Here is an 11,703-nt window from a genome sequence, read left to right as displayed (position 1 = left end):
TGCTGGAGAGAGATGCCGCCACTTGCAGCTATCGACCCCCTGTCCCTGCATACAAACCACTAAGAATGCACATAAAGCCTGAATTTGAAGTCAGGAGGAGAAGCTCAGAAGAAAGCCTTCGATCAGAATTCTGGGTATTTATTCAAAAAATAAAATCAGAATATTTTTGAAGATCTGTTTAGTTGTTTCAAGTTTTAAATATAAAAATTTCTGAGTATTTGAGGAAATCTCAGGGTTTGAAGTCTGTGAAGTAAATTAAATAAAAGAAGGGGAATTTGCGAATTTTTTTTCAGAAAAGGAATTCATTGATTTCCATAAAAGGATTTTATTTCATTGAAGAACTGAGGAAAGGGAATTCTTCCAGAAAAACTATTGTAGGTTTTCTAAGTCAATCAGAAGAGAAAAAAAAATGGGAAAGTAAAATTCTGAATTTTGGTTGGGAATTTGTGAAATTTTTTAGAAAATTGAAGTAGGAAAAATAAAAAAAAGAAAACTTGGAAAACCCTTGTTGGAAGAAGACAAATCAAATTTTTATTTTGTTGAAATACTGAAACCCTATGAGGAGAGAAATGGCAAAGATGACGAATGCAAAGTTCAAGGTGGAGAAATTCATCGGCAAGAACAACTTTGCTCTATGGAAACTGAAAGTTAGGGATTTGTTGGTGCAACAAGGGTTGCACAAAGCATTAGAAGGGGAAAATAAGAAACTTGCTAGCATGATTGATTCAGACTGGGAGGACTTGGATGCCTGAGCTCTCCGTACCATCAGGTTATGCCTGGCGGATGAAGTTCTCTTCAACATTTTTGAAGAGAGTACAGTTGCAAGTTTATGGGAAAAACTGGAAAAACTATATATCACAAAATCATTAACCAATAGAATTTATTTGAAAAGGCAATTGTATAGTCTACAGATGGAGGGTATAAAAGTTGCAATACATTTAAATATTTTTAATACACTTATATTCCAATTATCAGATATGGAAGTTAAAATTTAGGAACAAGACAAAGATATAACCTTGTTGTGTTCTCTGCACGAGTTGTGGGACCACTTAGTAACTTCAATCAATTTGAGCACTGCAAATTCTTTGAAATTTAAATCAATTGTGGTAGCTCTCTTATGTGAAGAAGTATAGAGGAAATCCAGTACTGAAACAACTGCACCAAAAGCCATGATAGCCAGAGGACGGTCAAAGGAGAGAGGAGAAAAAACAAGGGGGTCTTCTAGATCAAAATCAAAGGGAAAAAGTGTAAGGCAAAATGTTGGCACTGCAATAAAATTGGACACCTCAACAAAGACTTTCGTAAACGAAAAGAGTTTGATAACCAAAGAAGGAAGCAAATCAGGTTGATTCAGGTATGATAGACGAAGTTTTATCTGCTGAAGAATTATGTATGGTAGATGAAACTTTACATGTATGTAATGTCTCTCAGGATTTTGAAAGTTGGATGTTAAGCTCTGGTGCTTCTCATCACATGTGTCCACATAGAAATTGGTTCACTTCATATAAAGTCATAAATGGTAGTTCTGTGTTTATGGGTAATAATGTATCATGTCACACTGTTGGGATGGGAAATATCGGGATTAAAATGTATGATAACACCGTTAGAACATTAACTAGTGTTAACGTTTATAGACTCAACGGAAGTACTCAAGTCAGTGAAGCAGCGATTGTGTCATAGAAAGAAGAAGAAGGTTCTCGCCTATGGCACCAGCAGTTGGATCACATGAGCGAGAAAGGTCTTCAGGTACTGATGAACCGTAAATTACTTCCTGATTTGAAATCCTTGAAGTTGGATTTATGTAAACTTTGTGTGTATGGAAAACAGTGTAAACAAAGGTTTAAAAATGGAAGTCATAATAGTAAAGAAATTTTGGACTATATTCATTCTGATCTGTGGGGACCATCTCCTGTTATATCATATGGAGGTTCTTTATATTTTTTAACATTTATTGATGATTTCTCCCATAAAGTTTGGGTCTTTATGCTGAAAAAGAAAGTTGATGTATTCAGTGTCCTTAAATAATTTAAAGCAATGGTAGAGAAAGGAACACGCAAATCAATTAAATTTTAAGAACTGAAAATGGTGGTGAATTTACTTCTCTAGAACTTGAACAATATTGTAAGGATGAAGGAATTGTTAAACACAAAACTGATGTTTATACTCCTCGCAAAATGGTATTGTTGAACGTATGAATCAGACTCTTATGGAAAGAGGCAGAAGCATGATCAACAATGCTAACCTGCAAAAGGAGTTGTGGATAGAAGCAGTATCCATTGCTTGTTATTTAGTTAACAGATCACCTTCAATAGCAATTAATTGTAAAATTCCTGAAGAAGTTTGGTCAGGTCAGTCTTGTGATTGTTAACATTTAAGGATATTTGGTTGTGATGCCTATACTCTTATTCCTAAAAATCAATGTTCAAAATTAGACCCAAAATCGAAATTTTATGTCTTTGTTGGGTATGACTATGCGGTGAAAGGATATAGGTTATGGGATCCTACGTCGCGAAAGATAGTCATTAGTAGAGATGTAACATTTGATGAATCTTCTCTTCTAAAATCAAATGTTGAAAGAATTGAACTGGAACAGGTATCGCCAAATCAACAAATTCAGATGGAGGCTAGACCGTTTTTTGAAAGTCGAAAAGAAGGAGAGAATTTTGGAGGAAAATTTGTTGAAGACACAAAGGAAGTTGTTCAAGTTTCTAAACCAGTTCAGCAACCAGCCACTCTAAGAAGGTCTACAAGGGAAAGAGAAACTTCCAAAAGGTATGAAGATTTTGCTTCATCTTTTGATTTAATTATTGAAGATGGGGAACCTTGTTGTTATCAAGAAGTAGTAGATGATACGGATAACGAAAAATGGAAAATGGTTATCGAAGAAGAAATGGATTCCTTAGCCAAGAACAATACCTGGAATCTTGTAGAACTTCCCGAATGGAGAAGTGTTTTTGGATGCAAATGGGTCTTCAAACGGAAAGTTGATGGGAGTATCGAAAGGTATAAGGCGAGATTGGTAGCAAAAGGGTATTCTCAGGTTGAAGGTATTAACTTTCATGAGATTGTTTCACCAGTTGTAAAACTTGTTTCTATTCGTACTATGTTCGCACCAACTGCATTACTTAACCTTGAGTTAGAACAGTTAGATGTTAAAACAACTTTTGTACATGGTGATTTGGATGAAGAGATATATATGGAATAGCCAAAAGGTTTTGTACAAGGTCGCAACAAAAGATTAGTTTGCAAGCTCAAGAAATCATTGTATGGCCTAAGGCAGTCTCCCGGGCAATGGTACAAGAAGTTTGACTCCTTCATGGTGCGCCAGAACTTTATTAGAAGTGAGTATGATCATTGTGTATACTTCAAGAGTTTCAGTGGCACATTCATTATCTTATTTTTGTATGTTGAGGATATTCTTTTTTCAAGCAAAAGCATGGAAGAGATCAACAAGTTAAAGGCTTATCTCTCTAGGATGTTTGATATGAAGGATCTTGGAGCAGCAAAACATATCTTGGGCATGGAGATACACAGAGACAGAAAAAATGGTAAGATTTGGTTATCACAGCAGGAATATGTGGAAAGAGTACTTGAAAGGTTAAGTATGAATAGTGTGAAACCTGTTAATGTTCCATTAGCTTCCCATTTTAAGCTTTCTTCAGTTTTGAGTCCTAGAAATTATGAAGAAAAGCAGTATACGTCTCATGTACCATATGTGAATGTTGTAGGCAACTTAATGTATGCGATGGTATCTACAAGACCTGACATTTCACATGCAGTTGGAGTTGTCAGCAGGTTCATGGCAAATCCAGGTGAAGAACATTGGCGAGCAGTGAAATGGGTGCTTTGATATTTAAGAGGCACAAGTAATCATTGCATCATCTTTAATGGCAGTGGAGGAATAGTCTGCGGATACGTGGATGTTGATTATGCAGGTGATTTGGGCAAAAGGAGATCTACTACAGGTTATCTCTCTACTCTTGCGGGTGGATCAATTAGTTGGATGTCAAAGCTTCAAGAAACGTTTGCGTTGTCCACTACCGAAGCAGAATATATAGCTGCTTCAGATGCCAGTAAAGAAGAAATATGGTTAAAGGGTCTACTTTATGAGATTGGAAGGACGCAGGAGAAAGTGAATGTACTTTGTGACAGTCAGAGTGCTATTCACTTGGCTACAAATCCAGCTTATCACCGAAATACCAAGCACATTGATGTAAGGTATCATTTTCTGAGACATGTGATCGATGGCGAAAAAATAGCTCTAAAGAAGGTCCATACACGGGAGTATTATGCACACATATTCACGAGGCCAATTACAGTAGAGAAGCTGCAATGGTGTTTAGCTTCTCTTGGCTTGCAGAAGAGATGATGAATGGGCATGGGCAAGGGATTAGGAAAATTGTTGTCAAGGTGGAGTTTGTTGGAATTTGACAACTAATTAAGTAAATATGTGTAAATTGTATTAGTTACTGGTAAGTTAATTTTATACTGAAGCAGTAGTTATGTAATGAAGGAGGCTCCAGTTATGTAATGAAGGAGGCTCTTATATAACTGATGAATGCCCAAACTAAAGTAATCGTGGAAAATAATTTTTGATTGAATAAATAATCCAATCCCTTGCCCCGTGGATGTTTCCTTGACACCCTGTCAAGCTTTCACCACATAAAATCTTGTGTTTTTTTTGCTTATGTCTTTGCATTCAATTTCATTTATACATTTCTTGTTTAGTTAAGCGCTTGGCCAATAGATTTGAGGCAAGGAAAATATTTGAAAAATTCCTTGTGACTCATGAGATGGGTGAGCACTATGACATGTCTACTCCCTTTGCTAATGCTTGTAACATGCCGTAGTTTCTATGAAATTATATCTATTTCTAGTTCCTTGGATTTCCTTAATGGGGTATTAATGACGTTTTCTACAAAAAGCTAAAACATCAAAAATACGTTTTACATAGTTTCAAACACATCAAGAGAGACGAGCATTAAAAAATTATAAACCTCAAATACTGGGAAAATGGTTGTCATGTTTTACATAGTTTCAAACACATCAAGAGAGACGAGCATTAAAAAATTCTGAACCTCAAACACTGGCAAAATGCCTTTCAAATTTGGTCCCTCAAAGCGAGGGAGGAAATGTCATTTTAGTCATGTTAATCTATGAAGTACAAAATATGTCATGCATTTTCTGATCATGCCCACTTGTGAAAATCTCGTACAAAGATGGTGATTGAAAATGCATACAGTTTTTTTTACAAGTAGGTATTTATGTATTTTCTCAATGTGGTTAAATGAAATACATATATAGTAGACATCTTAATTAATTAAACTGGGATCACCCCTTTTAAGAATAATTTGAGTGTATTCTCTTCTTTCTAACCATTCTTCAAATATTAATAACTAGCTAAATCATTTATGCATAGAAAATCTACACGATAGTAGAACTAATTTTTAAAATAAACCATACATAATGACACAAACTGAAGTATCATAATATCAAACTGAAAATATTAATAACTTACCAAATAATTTGTGCATGAAAAAATGTACGTAACTAAACCATATATAATGGTATAAACATCTTATCTTAGGGTAGAAAAAGTGAATAGATAGCAAGGGGGTTTATTATGGAAATATTACAAATATGTAAAGGAATACTAGCATTCCATTGGTGATTGTTCTTCCATTGGTGATTGTTCTTCCATCGAGTGTTGTTGAGGCTCAACTTAGTTCAAATAAAGAGAAATAAAAAAGCCAATGAAGTTTATTAATTCAAAGTGTAAGTTCTTCTAGTTGAAATTAAAATGAAAATACAATTCACTTTTGTATACTTTAAAAACCAAACAATGTTTCCATATGTGTGTTAGATAAGTTCTTGAATGAATTTGTAAACATCATCACTGACCTTACTATCCATTGCAATGGTATTGATCTTGAATTAACAAATACATTACAATGTAGAAGAGGAATATAAGGAGCTCCTACACAAGAATAATTTAACGAGAATAATAGTTTAGAATTCACATGTTTAAATAAACATAACTCGTGTTCACATGATGCATACTTGGGCAAAAAAGAGATAATAACTTTCTTGATAAATCTTAACCGTTTATTTTATAATTAATATTAATTATTTTATAGTTAGTATTAAAAATATAATAGTTAAATAGTTATCATGGGCGTAATAATTATTTAGAAGGAATTTTTTTTTCCATATAAACACATCGGTCAACCTAACTATCTATGCCCACCTAATTAAACAGATCTACCCACCTAATTAAACAAATCTCTGGGTCGTCCTGCAGCTCTACGTGGATGAAGAAAAACTTATATTTCCGCCACACCTGCGATTGCACCCACATTCTCTTTCTCTCTCTCTCAACTTTTCTCTACAAACAAACAGAAAGAAAATACTTGGCGCTCGTATTGACCACAAAATGAATAAGTACGAGCAGTTCGTTGACAACAACTGTTGCTATTGTTAAGTACGCAGAAGAAGACGGACAGCGACACACTGAGACGACTAGAGTGATTTCCTGATTACGAAAACGTCGCACATAAAATGGAGCCTTTTGGTATTTTAGGCATGTTTTTTAAATTTTGACTTAAGTTCATGTAAAATTTCGTGGGAAGGAAGAAGCATTTATTTAAAGATAATGAATAGTTTGCGAATACCAAGTGATGTTAAAAATGGATACCCATGGTTGTTGGTTCGTACAATTCAGAAATGTGCACGGTTGTTGGTTTGCAACTTCCGAATATTTGTTAACGTGGCTTTTAAAATTGAATATTCATGGTGGTTGGTTCATGCAATTCAGCAATATGCAGGTTTCACGGTTGCTGGTTTGTGAGTTTCGTTAACCCATTTTTCGAATTGAATTTTTTTGGCTGGAGTTGACATGAAATCTATAGATCCCACAAGTTTACTAATAGTTACATGTTAAAGTATAGTAGTTACTTGTCAAAATATATATATCAGTTTCATATAATTAAAAATTAGAAAATCAGATTAATTAAAAAAACAAATTAATAAATACATTATATGTTTAATGGTGTCTTTCATAGTACTTTCAAAATTAGATAATAAAAAAATCAAATTACAAATCATTTTTTAACTGCAACATGAGTTTTATCCTTTTATGTATATGAATTTTTCATAGAGTAAATGAAAAGTGAAAAAAAATAAAAATATGAATAACTTACTAAATTATTTGCCCATCAAAAGATTTACACTTTATTCTATTTGTTTCTTAAGCTAAACTATTTAAGCTAAACTATTTTATGATACAAACTTAAGAACCTAAATGATGTTGATCTTGGCCTTTCCAGAGCACTCTTTCTCTGAACTAAATGCAATTAAGCAATTTAATGCACACCCGCCAAAACAAAAAACAAAATGCATGTTTACAACCTGAACTATATTTCAACGAACAAAGATACATACATGCAAAGACTTTCGCGCATTCTACGCCAGTGACGCAACTGAATGACGCAAACTGTATTAGTCAAAGGGAGCGACTCACACGCAGCCTTTCCGTTAAGATAAACAACGGTCGTGCAAAATGAGAATGTTCGAATAGTACACAAAGGTCAGTGTTTTTTTGGTTCCGCAGCACGGCATAATGCGGGGAACGTACTTCTACCATCATTCCGACTTGCATGGTCCAAAGATAAATACGTCAGCTATCAAAAATTGAACAACAATCAAACTGGAATTTGGATATCACAACTTGAACAACAATCAAACTGGAATTTGGATATGTTACAGCAGCACAGTCTCCACAATGCCCAGTGACAGTTAAGTCAATTTTGATGGGCACATTGCGGTCAGAAAAAAATAAAGCGGACCAAATCGAGTCCCTGAGATAGAAAGAAAAGAAGAAATAGGAACACGTTTTAAATGGCTTTTAGCACTATAAAATCCCCGCTCTTCTCCTTGCCATGAAACACGTTTCGATCACCTGTAGGCTGCAACAAAGGTTCGGCTTCAAAATTTTCGCAATGGCTTTTAAATCATTGGTAATGACTAAACCACACTATGCTTCTGTAGGTTGCAAACAATATGATTTCAGTTCTGCGTGTGTGGAAAAATGATAAGACGCTTTTAACAAAGAAATTATCTGCAGTCAGTCTGTGTGTGTGAATTAATGATAAGACGCTTTTAACAAAGAAATTATCTGCAGACTACATTCGCTTCAGCTGTTGCTTTTATGGCCCTGTTAATGGTGGATTCAAGTTGGGCTACTCATAGAAAGGTGCTGCTGACCAAAAGTGATTCCAGCGCTTCACCGATCTTCAATGTCATGGACTACGGTGCACATGGCAGCGGTCTAAACGATGATCGGACGGTGACTACCTTTTAATCAATTATTATATATGTTCAATATTCTTTTGATACTCCTGCAAAGTTTGATGCACTGAGCATACCTTGCCCTTGCCCTTGCCCTTCGACTCACTGCAGTATTTTTATAGTGGGAATAGGTTTTTCTTTCTTCTAACCCTCCAGAAAACATACTTGTTCCTTGATATATTTTATTACTTTGTAGTCTAATTAAATTTTTTACAACCAATTTAGAAATATACGTGTTCCTGCATATACCTTTCACTCTAACTGAAATTTGGGAAAATAGATTATATATACTTTGTAATCTAATTAAGATCTTTACAACCAATTAAATCTTATTGATGAGAATATGTTTTCTTCCCCCCAAGAAAATGTGACTAATTAAATTATTAATATTGTTATCATTATTTCTTCTTTTGTGGTTATTAACTCGGTGTTTATTGTTATTTTCTTGTTATTTTAGGCATTCCAAGAAGCATGGCAAGCAGCATGCACGGCACCTTCCGATGCAGTGTTCCAAGTACCGTCGGGAAAGAAATTTCTAATTACGCCAGTGACATTTCTTGGTCCTTGCAAGTCTCATATTTCAGTAGAGGTAAGAAAGTTGGATGTCGGGTTGTCTACTTGTGATGACAATAGACGCAAAGTATGCTGACATAGATTACTTGCAGATTACAGGAACAATAGTTGCACCCAATCAACAATCTGCATGGAATAGCAATGAACGTCGTATGTGGCTCCGACTTTCTGGTATATCTGGGTTGACCATAGAAGGTGGTGGTGTCATTGATGGTCAAGGCCAGGCTTGGTGGTCGAAGTCCTGCAAAGTGCACGAACAACAAGTAAGCATTTCTATTTCACCTGGTCTTTTTGTCACCATTGTGTCGCATTCTCTAATATTCCATCATCTCTCCTCCATTGAATATCCACGTACGACTCCACCCACTAGCACCATCCACACTCATCTCTCCAACTCTTAACATTTAACATTAAACATCAATACAACAAGTATAAACCATCTGCTTCAATTTATGTTAATCATCAGAAATGTTCATGTGTGCAGGGTTGCCTCGATACGGCTCCAACGGTTTGTTTCCAACCTAATCACCTTGTTTATTTGCTTGAAGAGAGACACGATGTTATAAATAGTTTATTTTTTATTTATTTTTCTGTAAATTTTAATTGAAGGCGGCTGTTCTCATGCAATGGGTTTGGATTATGCGTTGGTCTTACAGGCAATGTCTATCACTGGATGTTCGAATGTTTTGATTAGAAATCTGCAATTTGTCAATAGCCAACAGATGCATCTCGCAGTGGTGGACTCTTCGGATATCCAACTAAGCGGGCTGCAGATACAAGCTCCTGAGGATAGCCCAAACACTGATGGTATCCATATACAAAGAGTTCAGAATGCCCAAATCGACAACTGTGTCATCGAGACAGGGTGGAAACTATTAATTTCACTGCTTTGCATTAATTTGTTCATTCACATAAACCCATTTATCATAGATCCAATAGCTTAATAATAATTTAGTATATTTCCGTCTAGCTTAGACCTATCTTAACGTTGCTATAACTGCAAACCTTAATTTTACCTATCTAAACTTCAAATTGACAAACATGCTAATTATGATTGTAAATATTGTATACCAGGGGATGATTGCATTTCCATTTCGTCGGGCTCATCTACAATTAATGTCAAAAATATAAATTGTGGCCCAGGCCATGGCATTAGGTGAGATATGTATTTTTGCTCTTATCATGCAGAAAATACAATATAGTCAGATGAGACATTAAGAATGCAATTTTAATTGTACTTCTTATTTTCTGCAGTATTGAAAGCCTGGGAGAAAATGGAGAAGCAGCCAAAATTGATGGCATTCTTGTCCAAAACATCACTTTTAGCGGAACATCCAACGGAGCTAGAATCAAGACTTGGCAGGTTGGTTTAGCATGTGTATGACTCTTTTAACTATTTCTATTGATTTTAAAATTTTCTCTTGAAATTTTCACTATGCAACAACAATCCATTACAATTTGTAATTGGTATTAATCTTCATTATCTACCATGATTATAGCATAATTCATGATTTTTCTAAATATACAAGGTGGTTCTGGCTACGCACGGAATATCACATTTGAGGACATAGTTGTTGATAATGTCAAGAATCCGATTATCATTGATCAGTATTATTGTGATTCGTCTTCGCCATGCAAAATTTAGGTGATCAGCTAACTTTTGTGCACAATTCCTTGTTGTTTTCATAACATACTCGAGGGAAAGACATATACAACACGCATCTTAATTAATTGGGCATCATAGTACTTTTGTCTCTTTTAAGATTGTGTTTTGTTCCAGCTGTTCTTCAAATATCAGTTTGAAGTCTGTGGGTATATAGTTCCCATATATGTCGTCAATTCTGAAATACTGGTGTATGTGCATATAATAAGCACGAAAGTACAATTTCTTTCCCTTTAGTATCTATTCGCTTGAAATAGGAAATTAATTATTTTTAGCATCATTAGTTACAACTACTCCAATTATAAACAAATTTTGGATATTGGTTTTGAAGTTTGGAATCAGTAATCATGTCTCTGATATAATTTTTCGCCATATTTAATGCATAGAAATGACAAATAGTATATAACACAATAATTTTCATACATATCGGTTATCGCAATATCTTTTGGACATATTGGTTTTGAAGTTTGAAATCAGCAATAATGTTTGTGATGATGTTGTGTGCAGTCATCTGCAGTACAAATAAAGGATGTCACTTTTAAAAACATCCACGGAACATCATCGACGAATGTGGCTGTGAATTTTTCGTGCAGCGAAACAGTTCCCTGCACAGGAATTACTTTGGAAAATGTTCACATAAGTTCAACGGCTACAAACGCAGCAAATTCAATATGTACCAATGCGGTGGGAGTGGCTTTGGGGACTACTTCGCCACCCAGCTGCCTTAAAGACTAGTGCGGTCCTTCTATTTGTTCAAAAGCTTCACAATAAAACATGGCCAAATTCATTTATATTGTTATGGCCAAAGTTAACAAGATTCATTTATATTATTATTGCTAAAATTAAGAAGATTCATTTATATTGTTTTCTTGAATAACGTGAGTTCAATTTGGTTCTTTGCGTCTGTCTGCTTACTTTCTATTATATTAGACTAAGATATTGTATTATATGCTTATCTATACTTTGATGGTTGATTCATCTTGCTACCACTACAACCTCCACGTGGATCTTTGTCATCTTAACTCGTACAATTCCATCACTTCATATCCCAAATATTTGGATATGGAATCTTCTATTAACATTTACTTTACATTTTCACAAACTTGCTAAGTGAACTTCCT

General features: G+C 34.8%; 1 pseudogene; it reads left to right on the top strand.

Annotated features, from left to right (window-relative positions):
- Positions 1-11,317, top strand: part of LOC149236422 (putative polygalacturonase At1g80170) — a 14,657-nt pseudogene extending 3,340 nt beyond the window's left edge.
- Positions 11,318-11,703: the final 386 nt, after the last annotated feature.

Source organism: Pinus tabuliformis, chromosome 8 (genome assembly GCF_031772625.1).
Source record: "Pinus tabuliformis cultivar Carrire ecotype Pingquan chromosome 8, CPIR1, whole genome shotgun sequence".
In the NCBI taxonomy this organism is placed as follows: domain Eukaryota; kingdom Viridiplantae; phylum Streptophyta; class Pinopsida; order Pinales; family Pinaceae; genus Pinus; species Pinus tabuliformis.
Note: the sequence above shows the minus strand (reverse complement) of the source record. Positions and strands in the feature narration are given on the sequence as shown.